The sequence below is a fragment of the Adiantum capillus-veneris genome, chromosome 20, assembly GCF_014529385.1.
Source record: "Adiantum capillus-veneris isolate H3 chromosome 20, ASM1452938v2, whole genome shotgun sequence".
NCBI lineage: Eukaryota > Viridiplantae > Streptophyta > Polypodiopsida > Polypodiales > Pteridaceae > Adiantum > Adiantum capillus-veneris.
In genome coordinates this window covers 106214826-106227864 of record NC_140950.1, presented here as the reverse complement: position 1 = coordinate 106227864, position 13039 = coordinate 106214826, and the positions used below count along the sequence as shown (strand labels likewise).

Genomic DNA, 13039 nt, shown 5'->3' with positions numbered 1-13039 from the left:
CAAGCCATAAAGAAAGAAAACTACAACTTTCAATCATCTGATATGGTTTGTGAGATACTGAATCATATATATGATTATAGTTGTGATCGAGTTATCTTGACTTAGCATTATGTTTTGGAAGTACAAAAAGATATTAAGCAACTTGCCCTTTTACTATTACCATGTTAAGTACCTAACATGTTGCTTGCATGTGACAATTTTAGATAAGAAGCTTGGAGTAGCAACTTTTCCATAAATCGAGACCAAATATTGTATCTAATACAGTCAAGCTATCTCATATGTTTTCATCGATGAACATAGTGTCTCTAGCTACTGGCCATGACATTGAATTCTCCTTAGATGTCTAACCTCATGTGTTGATCAAGCACATTAAACCACCTTAGAGTTTAATATCCGTACATCAACTTTTGAAAAGGGCTATTTCACCCAACAAATGCTCTCCAATTATAACAACATACTTGTAACCTTGTCTAGTCAAGTTTCATTACAAGGGAATATGCTCATATCAACATCTTGTGTATATGTGATTGCATCAAGAGAGAGGCCCTCGCTTTGCATCCGCCGAAAACAGCCTAGAGATTTCTGCATTGCCAACTTTCAATCATCTGATATGGTTTGCGAGATACTGAATCGTAGATATGATTATAATTGTGATCGAGTTATCTTGACTTAGCATTATGTTTTGGAAATACAAAAAGATATTAAGCAACTTACTCTTTTACTATTACCATGTTAAGTACCTAACATGTTGCTTGCATGTGACAACTTTCCCATAAATCGAGACCAAATATTGTATTTAATACAATCAAGCTATCTCATATGTTTTCATCGATGAACATAGTGACTCTAGCTACCATACATGACATTGAATTCTCCTTGGATGTCTAACCTCATGTGTTGATCAAGCACATTAAGCCACCTTAGAATTTAATGTCCATACATCAACTTTTGAAAAGAGCTATTTCACACAACCAATGTTCTCCAATTATAACATACATACTTGTAACCTTGTCTAGTCAAGTTTCATTACAAGGGAATATGCCCATATCAGCATCTTGTGTGTATGTGATTGCGTCAAGAGAGAGGCCCTTGCTATGCATCCGCTGAAAACAGCCTAGAGATTTCTGCCCTGCCAACTTTCAATCATCTGATATGGTTTGCGAGATACTGAATCGTAGATATGATTATAGTTGTGATCGAGTTATCTTGACTTAGCATTATGTTTTGGAAATACAAAAAGATATTAAGCAACTTGCCCCTCTACTATTACCATGTTAAGTACCTAACATGCTGGTTGCATGTGACAATTTTAGATAAGAACCTTGGAGTAGCAACTTTTCCATAACTTGAGACCAAATATTGTATTTAATACAGTCAAGCTATCTCATATGTTTTCATCGATGAACATAGTGTCTCTAGCTACCACCAATGACATTCAATTCTCCTTAGATGTCTAACCTCATGTGTTGATCAAGTAGATTAAGCCACCTTAGAATTTAATTTCCGTACATCAACTTTTGAAAAGAGCTATTTCACCCAACCAATGTTCTCCAATTATAACAACATACTTGTAACCTTGTCTACCCATATCAGCATCTTGCATGTATGTGATTGCGTCAAGAGAGGCCCATCCGCTGAAAACAGCCTAGAGACTTTTGCCTTGCTCTTGTCATGCATATCCCACAATCAATGCACTCCAAAAGACGACATTCCGGATGGGAACAAGCACTTTTTGTGCTCTCTGAAGTGCATATCCTGCAATCAATGCACTCCAAGAGACAACGTTCCGAACAGGAAGCTCCTCAAGCACTTTCTCTACTTTCTGAAGTGCTCCACATTTGGCAAACATATCGACCAAGACATTGCCAAGCACAACATTTTTTCGTAACAACCCCTAGACTAACAATATCAAAGTGAATTTTTTACCTACTTGCGTTGCATTCGTTGAAAACAGCCTAGAGATTTCTGGCCCTGCTCCTATTGTGCATATCCCGCAATCACTGCACTCCAAGAGATGACATTCCAAACGAAAAGCTCCTCGAGCACTTTCTATGCTCTTTGAAGTACACCACAATCGGCATACATATTGACCAAGGCATTCCCAAGCATGACATTTTTTTGCAACCACCCCAGACTAACGATATCGGAGTGAATTTTTAAGCCTATATCAACATCCTGCATAGAGCCACATACGTTCAAGATGCACGCATAGGTGATTTCATCTAGACAGAGGTCCTCATTTTGCATCCGCTGATATTTGTTTTCATGTGCAGTGACACAATATTTTGCCCCAAAACCCCTACAACCCTCTTTTTTGATCGGCATGATTCACAAGATACATTTATAAAAAATTTGGTTTGTCACGACCTTTGATCTTACTCTCAAGGTCACACTATTTTAGATTAAGGAAATTACCGTGTGGTACTAGGGCCAGGTATCTACAATGTATGTGAAAAGGAGTGGAAGTAAAAACAGAAAAGCTTCTTCTACATAAAGAGAGACATGATAGCGTCATTGACAGAGGCACAATCTCTTATGTGGAAGCTTTTAAAAATTACTCTTATTGCACAGGCACAAAGTAGCTGAGAGCAACTTGTGCTGTTTCTAAACCTTTTAAAACATTCACACCTTGCAACATGACCACATAATTCTCATTCTTAATACTAGCACCTCCGTCACATTCAAGCATTGAGATAAGAATGAGGTATCCCAATGCACAGCATCTCTGCAGAATAATCATAAAGAAGAATCCTCTTACCCTTACAACGATCCCATGTTCACCTAGTGCCGAAATAAGCAAAGCAATTTCTTCTTCAGCATCTGCAATTGCTTGATGCAAGCGAGCCCTGGAATGGCTTGCTTGGTCAACTTTCTTTTGATATACTTCGAGGCATTCCTGTGCAAGCTGCAGCAACATCTTGTCTCTCTCTCTCCATCACTTTCTCCAACTTTATCCCATTTGTGCTGTCAAGGAGGCAATCCACAGCCTTAAATATGTTGACATTTTAGCAAGTAGTAAGCAGAAGGAGGAGGGCCTTGCTGGAGTCATAAAAACATACTTGATGCACACACGCATGTCAGATCACCCTACACAAGCATTGGGCTAAAACAACATTCAGCATGAGGAAACAAAAGAGCATACCTACAGATCATGTAGCAAAGAGCCACACGTGGTATGAACAGGAATCTCCATGAAGTTCATGGCATTCACTAACTTAGAACCACTAGGATTGCGGTAACACATGAAAGAATTCCTGGTGAAGACAAAGCCTTGGTGATCGAAGCACTGGTAACCTTTACCAAAGGAGGTACCTAGCTACAAGAAGAAGAGTGATGGTCTGTCCTTGTCTTACAATGGAGTTTGTAAAATCTTGATCGAGCTGGACAGTGTTCCCTTTTGCTGCAGACTATCTTCTAGAATCGAATACCTGGTTGTCCAATCGCTCCTGCAGCGAAGCTTTTTGAGAAGGAGAGCCCGATTAGCTAGCCATATCCTGACAATTGCAAGTTTTTGGGGAGCTTGGGAGAAGGCAAAGAAAGACCGCTGAGGTTTTTGCAGGTAGGCAGCTAACCAAGTCCTTTTAACTCTAGTAGATTCACTTGAACCCTGGACGACTATGCCAACAGTCAAGGAGAGAAAGTAGAGCTTGGCTATGGAGACCTTACCAGTAAACACATTTGAGAGCCACATGCCTTCAAGATGCACATGTATGTGATTGCATCAGGACAGAGGCCCTCGCTTTGCATCCTCTGAAAACAGCCTAGAGATTTCTGGCCCTGGTCTTGTTGTGCATATCCCGCAATCAATGCACTCCAAGAGACGGCATTCCAGACAAGTAGCTCCTCAAGCACTTTCTGTGCTCTCTGAAGTGCACCACGTTTGGCATACAAATCGACCAAGGCATTGCCAAGCACGACAATTTTTTGCAACAACCCCATACTAACGATAACAAAGTGAATTTTTAAGCCCATATCAGCATCCTGCATAGAGCCACATGCCTTCAAGATGCACGCATAGGTGATTTCATCTAGACAGAGGCCCCCACTTTGCATCGGAGGCACCTTTGCAGGAGACCTTCATGAAGAGCTCCTCAGCAAATATGAGAACCCCAGGGAGCTCCTGCTTCCATAGAGCTCATGCACGGACAGAGCACCCTCAACAAGCGATGGCAAGAAACGGACCAGATTTGGCTCTGAGTAACCGCGCCATCCCCAAAACCAAAAGCAGCCCTCCTCTACGAAAAAAGAGCCTCCTGTGTGCACGAGAACCCCCTTTCTTGCACAGAGGCCTCATCCTGCGCAAACTGCGGCCGGCTCTCCATGATTCGAGAGCCGGCCGCACTTTCTGCAGGATGAAGGGAACAGAAAACTGTGCCAACTCACCGTGCCTTCAAAAGGAAGGATGCTTATAATCTTATTGAGAAGTCTGTGTGTGTGACTTTAGTGTTTCACCATCACTCGACAAACTATGCTAATAAATCGTGCCAAAATATATAAAGCTGTCAGTATGTGCCCACGATCCAAGAAAAAGCCAGTATTGGCGAGCCTTGGCAGATGCGGGCGGAAAAAAGCCAACCCGGAGGTGCCGACTGCAACACGCAGAGAGAGAGAGAGAGAGAGAGAAAGAGAGAGAGAGACGGGGGGGGGGGGGGGGGCGCGAGGGCAATCGATGGGGGCTATGGGCGCAGAGCAGGTAAAACTGTTTTTTTTTAGAAACTTTGCGGATCGCTTGAGATTGCATCAATTGTTGGATGTCGGGTTGGGTAGGTGAGTTGAACTTTAGAAGTTCACGCGAACGTTGTGAGTAGGTTACTTTGGCCATTTTCACAGAATTGGGATCCAACTGATATGGTGGCAGCTCTTCCAGCTTTTCTTTTTGTGTCTTTCTCCTCTTTTCTTTCTCAGCAGCTTGCATTGCACCTATGAGGAAAAATATCGTTTCAAAGCTAGAAAATTTCACAAATTCCGCTCTGACATGCTCTTTGTCTGAATTGCTGGTAAATGATGTCCGTTTTCCTTTAAACCAATTTTGGAGCATGCACAGATGCATAAAAACATGTATGGATCAAAATCATCCACTCCAGGCAAAAAATTGCAAGCAAAGAAAATAATCGTGATTATTTACAACAACTGGGGATGTTTTTCATATTTTTGCACTTTTGACTTCATAAGATTGAAGAACATGTGATTTAGATACTCTGAGTGAAGTGTGAGCTCGTACAGGGTGGAAATGGTGCCAAATTTAGTCTTCAGACTGTGAAACACTAAATATAAAGGGATTTTGGGTTTTTTAGATCCAAATGTGATCAAATTTGATTGGTGGGCTTGTCACATCAACTACTTTGGTCATGAGGTCAAAGATGATATTTGGGCTCAATTAGGCAAAAATGTAAATAATCACGGTTATTTATATTTTTATCAATTTGAACATTTTTCCTTTCAAATTGATTGTAGACATGCTATAGACCCTCTGTGTGAGATATGAGAGGTTCTGTATTAAAAAGTGTGACAAATAACTCAAAATTTGGATTAAAGAGCTTTTAGTGTGTTTTTTTATAAGATTTGAGAATTACTAGACATTTTGTGTAAGACCAAAGGGTGGACTGGCATATGGTTCTCCTCCCAACCTCCCTACTTATAGCCCTTGGCCTTTGCAAGTAGGACCCCTTAAATTATGCCTGGCCCTCGGCTCCTAGCCGCACTAAGCCATTCAGTCAGTCATAAGGGGTCCTACCTGCAAGGGCCAAGGGCTATAAGTAGGGAGGTTGGGAGGAGAACCATATGCCAGTCCACCCTTTGGTCTTACAATGGTATCAAGAGCCTCAGGTTTTTTTGGGGAAGGAAAGGCGTGGTTTCTCTGCAAATGCATGACTTGCATGCATTCCCCGTGGGTATGGAGGCTTGGCAAGAGGGTGAAGCAAGGGGTTACCCTCGACGTTTGCAAGCGCCCTTGGAGCGGGTGAGGGTCGAAAATCGACCAGAGCCAAACAACGGGAAAGCGGGCTTGTTGGGGTCGCCTCGGCAAGTTGAGGCATCTTTGACTCTTGCAGGGCCCGTGATTCGACTCTGGTCGTCTGCTCTGAATGAAAAAGGTCATTGGGTTGATCTTTTGGTGGGTGCTGCTTGCACGCCATGGCTCCACTTTTTCACATTATAAGTTTTTTTTTATAAAAAAAAGCCTTCTATTGGGTGCCCAAGAGACTTAAGCCCCCCCTTCCCACGAGCTACAGCCACAAAGAACAACCCCCGTTTTTTTCCAAACTGCAGAAGTCAGCTCAAGGAGCCAAATACTAAAGCAAGTTGGTTATACAGACCAAGCTCAAGAAGCATAGATATTGGCTATATGAACCCACTTTGCAATGACTTTTCATGAAGACATGCATGTTCGTTTTTGCGATGGATTCCTTGCAGACATTATTCGACGGCAAATGTGGCAAAGCTTCTACGCTTCTGGACGTGGAACTCTCTACAAGATTGGACAAGCAATTTCTCAATTTTCTTCTTAAATGCAATTCATTGCATTATTATGACGGCAAGGCCGGTCGGCTAGAGTAAGTTATAAGGTACGCAGTTGCTTTCCCATGCTTGTGCACTTTCAATATTAGTGCAAATCAAGGATGGGTGTGAAAACAACAATCAAGCCAGGCTTAAATTGGACTCACTCTTTGTACGAAGCACGATTTCTTCCCATGATTGGCAAAAGCCAGGGCACGATAGTGCTTGACAATCTCATGGAGATCAACACAGCCTGTTGTTGTTAACCTTGATGAAGAAAGCACAAGTGCTCGGTATGGCCGGCCCTTTGTTTAATCATAAGACGTCAGCATGCATCTTTCTTTTCTAATTTTGAATTTTGGGGCATGGCTCCTAGACTGATATACTAAATCCAATGCAATCAACAACGATCATGCTCAATTCATTGTCGGCAAGACAATTCCAAGGGGATTTCAGAGGTACATTCCAACAATATGGTACCTGCCAGTAATATTGGGCAACACTTTCTACAATGCTAACTATGTTGCTTTGATCAAGCAAAGTTTGGCAATACGTGACACTTGGTAGCTAAGTTGTAGATGCTATCTCTATCAATATTGGGCAATCTCACAATTCTCAATAAAGTGCACCATTCGGCAAGGCCAATTCTCTATGAAATTGTGACAAGGTCGATTCTTATCTACTTGGACACATGTGTGTCAACAAGCATACTTGTTTGCTATGAGCATTCATTATCAGTTATGTCTCATCTTACTGATAGACTTCTAGGAAGCAAGGCTTCACTCTATGACATACTACATAGCAGTTTTCGAAGTTTGGAATATGCTATCAGCAAACGAACTTGGGAGTTTTTGCAGCATGCCTTCATGTTTCCTCAATAGAGATTGAATTACACCAAGCCAAGCAGGCATGTGCGAGACATCTGACAACTCTCAAGTTATTTGCATATATGGCTATGAGTCGGATTCGAGCGAGCTACCAGAAACCTGGCCACAAGTGGGCGACAAGGTAGTAAATTTCAAGTTATGTTTGTTTTATCTATTTTCTACTTTTCACTTTGTAAAAGATCTCTCTGCTCTGTAAAGCAAAGTGCTTGGGCAGACTCCATACAAAGTCGTTGTACAAAGCAAAGTGCTTTGCCAGATTTCATGCGACGAAAGGCTTCTCTTATGTGTAAAGGTATTATCAATTGACTTTCGATCAATGATAATGGCACACATCTTTAGCACTATGTGGTTATAAGCTCACAGTTTAGGCAATGCTGCATTGTGATGTATCCATACCAGTGTAATCGTGTAGACGGCCACACCAACGGCTCACATGGTTGAGATTGTCATTGAAGCCTAGGGCTTATTATTCTATTTTTTGCTTTGTATGCATGGCATACTAGTACGATAACAACACCCATCATTGCATACGCTTCCGCTCTAGCACTAGCTACTTTGTCAAGGACGCGCTCAATTATTGATATTTTAAAACATTTTGTGTTTATGTTTATTCACAGGCAAGGTGCCATACATATGCATCTTGATCAGTCACAATCACATACACGATAACTGGGTCAAGATGTGACTTATGGTACCTCTCTTTACGAGAACCTGGTACAAAGTACACTATTGTACGCTTATAGGATAAGCTACCACACAACCATTGTTTGCCCAGAGGAATACACAGGGGGCATTCAATACATTAGGATACGAGATTTTCCTCAGCCCATTCTCTCTCTCTCTCTCTCTCTCTCTCTCTCTCTCTCTCTCTCTCTCTCTCTCTCTCTCTCTCTCTCTCTCTCTCTCTCTCTCTCTCCTTCCTAATTCTCTGCCGAAAAGGTGAAACTAGGCATGATTTTTCTAAAATCTCTCTATGTCGATATGGTAACAGGGAGGGCTAAGAGCCATCTATTTTTGAAGGGCTAAGCGCCACCTCTTTTGGAATGACTAAGAGCCATATGTTTGTAATCCATCAGTGATTGCTTTCAAGGTCAAACAATTCTTTCCACTTGAATACCCATCGATTCTAATGGACAAGCACGAGTCTTGTCCTTACTGTTTTTTTGGGTGCTATTTTACCATTATATATTGAAAGTGTGATGAGAAAGTTGAGCTTTTGAACGTCTTAAACTCGTAAATGCTTATCTATACCAAGGTGGATAGATGAAGCAAGCAATTCAAACTACATGACTGTCCACAAAAACCCAAGATTATGGATTTTTGGGTTTTGAAAAGATCCAGTTGTGCATATGATTCCAACTTGAGTGGATCTCCTATTTTCTCTATAACACTGAGAGTGTCTCTATGAGTACAGTTTTGGGGTAAGACCAAGCTCGTGATTACTAAATCACTTATTCAGCATTGATGGTCAATTCTTGGAACCTTCACACTTGCGCTTTTCAGGAAAGCAGTCCACCAACTGTCACGGGGTAGTGGATAATTTTAAGCTTCCAAAGTCACAAGGGAAAACTGAAGGGGGGTCATGGACATAGGCCAAGGGCCGGCTGCTAGTGCGCAGTTTCCCTACAAAAGTCTAACCAACGGGTTTGAAAATGTCGCTATTAGCCAAGGGGTTTGGATTGCAAAGGCAACACCCAGGGTTACATGTGCAATACTACTTGAATTTCAATGATTTTCAATTAGTGTTCCTATGCTTTTACAAGCAGGAACTTTAGGCAGGTGCCTTTGACTACAAGTCAGTGAACACTATGTTCAACCTCTAGGTACGCATATGATTTGGTTTATTTCCATTTTTTCATATGATTTGTTTGAATTTTTCAAGTTGGAGGAACAAGCTTGAATTATTTTATTCATTTCTGCTCTTTAGAGAGATGACAAGGTCATGTAAGAGCCAAGAAATTTGGACTGTAGTGTCCAAAATAATTTTTTGCATTACGCACTTATGGACCCACTTGTAGGGTTTTATTTGGCACATGTTGTCACATGGGATACAACATGGTCTAGGAACTCAAGGAGTTTGGTTTAGCCAGTGTGGAGCAAGGCTAATGAGGGTCCCTCTCACTCATGTCACGAAGTGTTTGAAGTTACCTCCACACACTAATACATCTCGCACTTGAATGATGTTCTTTTAGACATCCTTAGTTGCGACATATTCCACATGTGGTGAATATGAGTCTCTAGGACTGACATTGGCACCACAACTTCAATTATGTGTCGCGACGAGGTCCCTAGTTGCTGGTCAAATCCATTTTATAGACCTTTTTTAGCAAAACGTGTCAGGAACAATTTCAGGGGCCGAAATTTATCGGATACTCAAAATGACTTCTTAAGGTACAAGTGCTACTAAACAACATTATCGGATGGTTGTTCCTCCATATAGCAAGGCTATGAGTTGTTAATGAAAAGGTTTCACTGTTTGTACCTAGAAGTGATTAATGTTTCACCTTCTATTATGGTTCAAACGTTTCAACAAGGCTTGTAAATGATTGCAACAGAAAGCATTTAGTTTCTTTTTAGAACTATTTACATTCCTCTTTCATGTGTGCTAGGAGCATCGCATTCGACATTAGTATTGACAAGGATGATGTTAGCAGCGGTGAAAGCTAGGGATTAGCTGTGCTTCATGACAACGAGTTTGAGGGATCCATTCCTTATTGTCTATTATGCCATTTCCATTGGTTGCATGTAGTCCCTCAAGCCTAGTGCATGAGGCACATGGGATCCAATTATGTGGAATGATTCTTGTCTTGATTGAAGAACGAGTTTTGATGAATAAACACAGATTTTTGAGTCCCCAAGAGGAAATATCTGACAGGGGTATCGCTTGGAAGCGATGCATAGCAAGGCTTTCAATCTAGATGCAATCATGTATCCAAGCATTATAAAATTATGTGCATTATCTCTGCTTCTTCAAATTGATGCAATATGATGATAATATCCTTTTGTTTCCAGTTACGTAAGGAAAAGTGAATCCATGATTGAATTTCGAGAGAGTAATGATGCCATCTCTTGCACTAGCTTGATTTTAGGATGAGTTGAAAATAGGCAAGGCCAACAAGAGATTCTTTTCCATTTAAGTGGCCTATTCATGTGCCCGCAAAGCTTTTTTGTGATGGTTGGCAAGGGTTACGCGATCCAGTATGAGATTTGGATGTGCCATACCACGCTTATGATGGGTTGAGAGTGCAAATGGGTCTCTTGAGTGTTATTCCATGGATGGCATAGCCTTGATCTTAATGCTCATGCTTAAGAGGCTAGGACTAATCCATTATAATTAGAGAATCTTGATTAATCTAATTCTTATTTTTTCATTAGTCTACTTCTTCTCTACATTTCATTATGTCATGAGGTAGTATTACACTCTCATTATTCTAGATTTGAGAGAGGTATGTACTTCTTGCTATTAACCACTCTTATTCTTCTACGAGCATTTTATTTGAGATATTTAGCATCACAAATTAGGTTGATTAAGTTGGGTCTTAATCTTGTAATTTGTGTGTGTGCCCTATTCTTTGCTTGTGTGTAGATAGGTTTTATGAAACTCTAGCACCATTCATCTCGTGTGTGTAGCTATTGATGAAGTACCGTGATTAGCATGTGGTGATTGGAGAGGCCAACACCAATGTAATTAGTGCGTGCTTATCATTAGTGTGCTTGGGGTTTCTAATCTATGGTAAGTCGGACTTCGGGGGACATGATGTGTGTAGGAGTTGATTGATTAGTGATTAGAGTATGTTTGGAGTTAGTCTTGCCATGGCTATTTTCTACTTACATTGGTGAGGTATTCTCTTGAATCCTCTATTTCTATTCATCCAATGCTCGTGCTTCCATGCCCTAACCGGGTTCCCGATCCACGGATTGATAATTTTGTGTGGGTTGCGATTAGGTCGTGTTACAACGCCTCCCTACATTTGGCGTCGTTGCTGGGGATCAATAACCTAAGCTAGTGAGTATAGGATATTTAGAATAGAGTAATTTCCCTACTAATTTCATTTGTTTTTGAGTGTGTGTAACTCAATTTTGGTTTGATTTGATGATGTTGTGCAAGAAATTGAAGCTAATTGTTGAGTTATGAATACCTCAAACCCCTAATTCCACCCCCAATTTCAATAATTTCATACTAACCCTTGCTAATTTGCTTCATTTTGATGCTAATTGTACTAACTCCATGCTATTTTTTACTAATTTTTGACTAACATTGCTAACCTAACCGCTAACATTTGAAGTGTAATGTATGTTCAATCCCCTTGCAAGAGGCAGAATCAACACTTTTATCAAGTTAATTGTGCTAATCCATGCCTAATTTGATGATTTGAGTGTTTGATTTTTGGCCTATAATGGTCAATTTTTGGGCTAATTTGGAAAAGCCACACATATGTGCGCATGATGGAATCATCAAGTGGAGCAAGGATTAGATTGGATTCAATCAATTGTAAGTACATTGACCTACTCCATTCAATTTTTGATTGATTAATTTGATTCCAATGTGTTGCTAATTTATTGCTAAAATTAGGTGTGTAAATCAATTGACCTACACTTTGCACCTAATTTGATTGTTTTGGAATGAAATTGATGGTCAATTTTGACTAATGAATGATGTGTGTATCAAGATTAAGCTTGATTTGCAACAAGAAATCATGTGTGTGCATAAAAAGTTATTGTGTGTGTAATGCACCAAAGAGGAAAAAAAACTGTCAAAAATTTCAAGTGTGTGTGCACCTAATCTTGAGTGTGTTCATACATAGAAATTGATGGAATTGATGATATGTGAGTATGCAATCATGTAATTGATTTGTATGCTAGGCTAATTAAAACATTGGATAAGCCTAATTGCCAAAAAATTGGGCAAAGATTGAGTGTGTGTGCCCATCCAAGACCACTTGATTTTCAATGATTGATGGTCAATTGGGGAACCTAGATGGTTTTTGATTATGGAATGTTCATGAAAAGTGTGTGCAATCATTAGGTGTAAGCTTAAATGCATTGCCAATTGAGCCAAATTTGATCATTTGTGCTTAATTTTTGAGTATGTGCATTCCTTGATTGGGTAAAAATAGTGCTAAGTTTTTAGAAATTAAGCATGCATGCATTTACTTATGCTTGATTGAGTTTGCGATTTGAGCATTGCAATGTGGAATTGATGTAATTTTTGCATAAAATTTGGGTGTGTGTGCCTACTCAATGGCATGCGCAATCCGAATCTTGAATGAATAATTGGTAATGTTTTGGTCAAATAATTGATGTGTGTGTCACAATTGGCTTTGGGAATTGAGATAGATCACTCAATTGGTACTCAATTGTGTAGACTTTTAGTGTATTTTCATGCTAATGATGAATCAATTTGATGAAGATGGAGAAAATGCACTAATGTGTGTGCCCTTGTAATAACATTATCTATCCAAATTGGAATGAATGATTGGTGTTAATCACTAATCATAATGATTAAATAGACCTAAAAATTTGTGTGTATGCCATCAAAACAATTGTGATGAATGACTCAATTGCACACAATTAATATTGATGTTATGTATTGTCATTGGGTTGTATGCCAATTTGATTGAAAATGGTGAAATTTTCAATAATTTGTGCATAGCAAA

At 40.1% G+C, this 13039-nt stretch overlaps 1 long non-coding RNA gene across 1 annotated transcript; it reads right to left on the bottom strand.

The window, feature by feature from the left end:
* Positions 1–2533: 2533 nt before the first annotated feature.
* Positions 2534–4444, bottom strand: LOC147433031 (uncharacterized). The gene is made up of 2 exons (XR_015185593.1): positions 3143–4444; positions 2534–2964 (listed from the first exon to the last, which is right to left on the bottom strand). It is a non-coding gene; the product is annotated as an uncharacterized LOC147433031 (long non-coding RNA).
* Positions 4445–13039: the final 8595 nt, after the last annotated feature.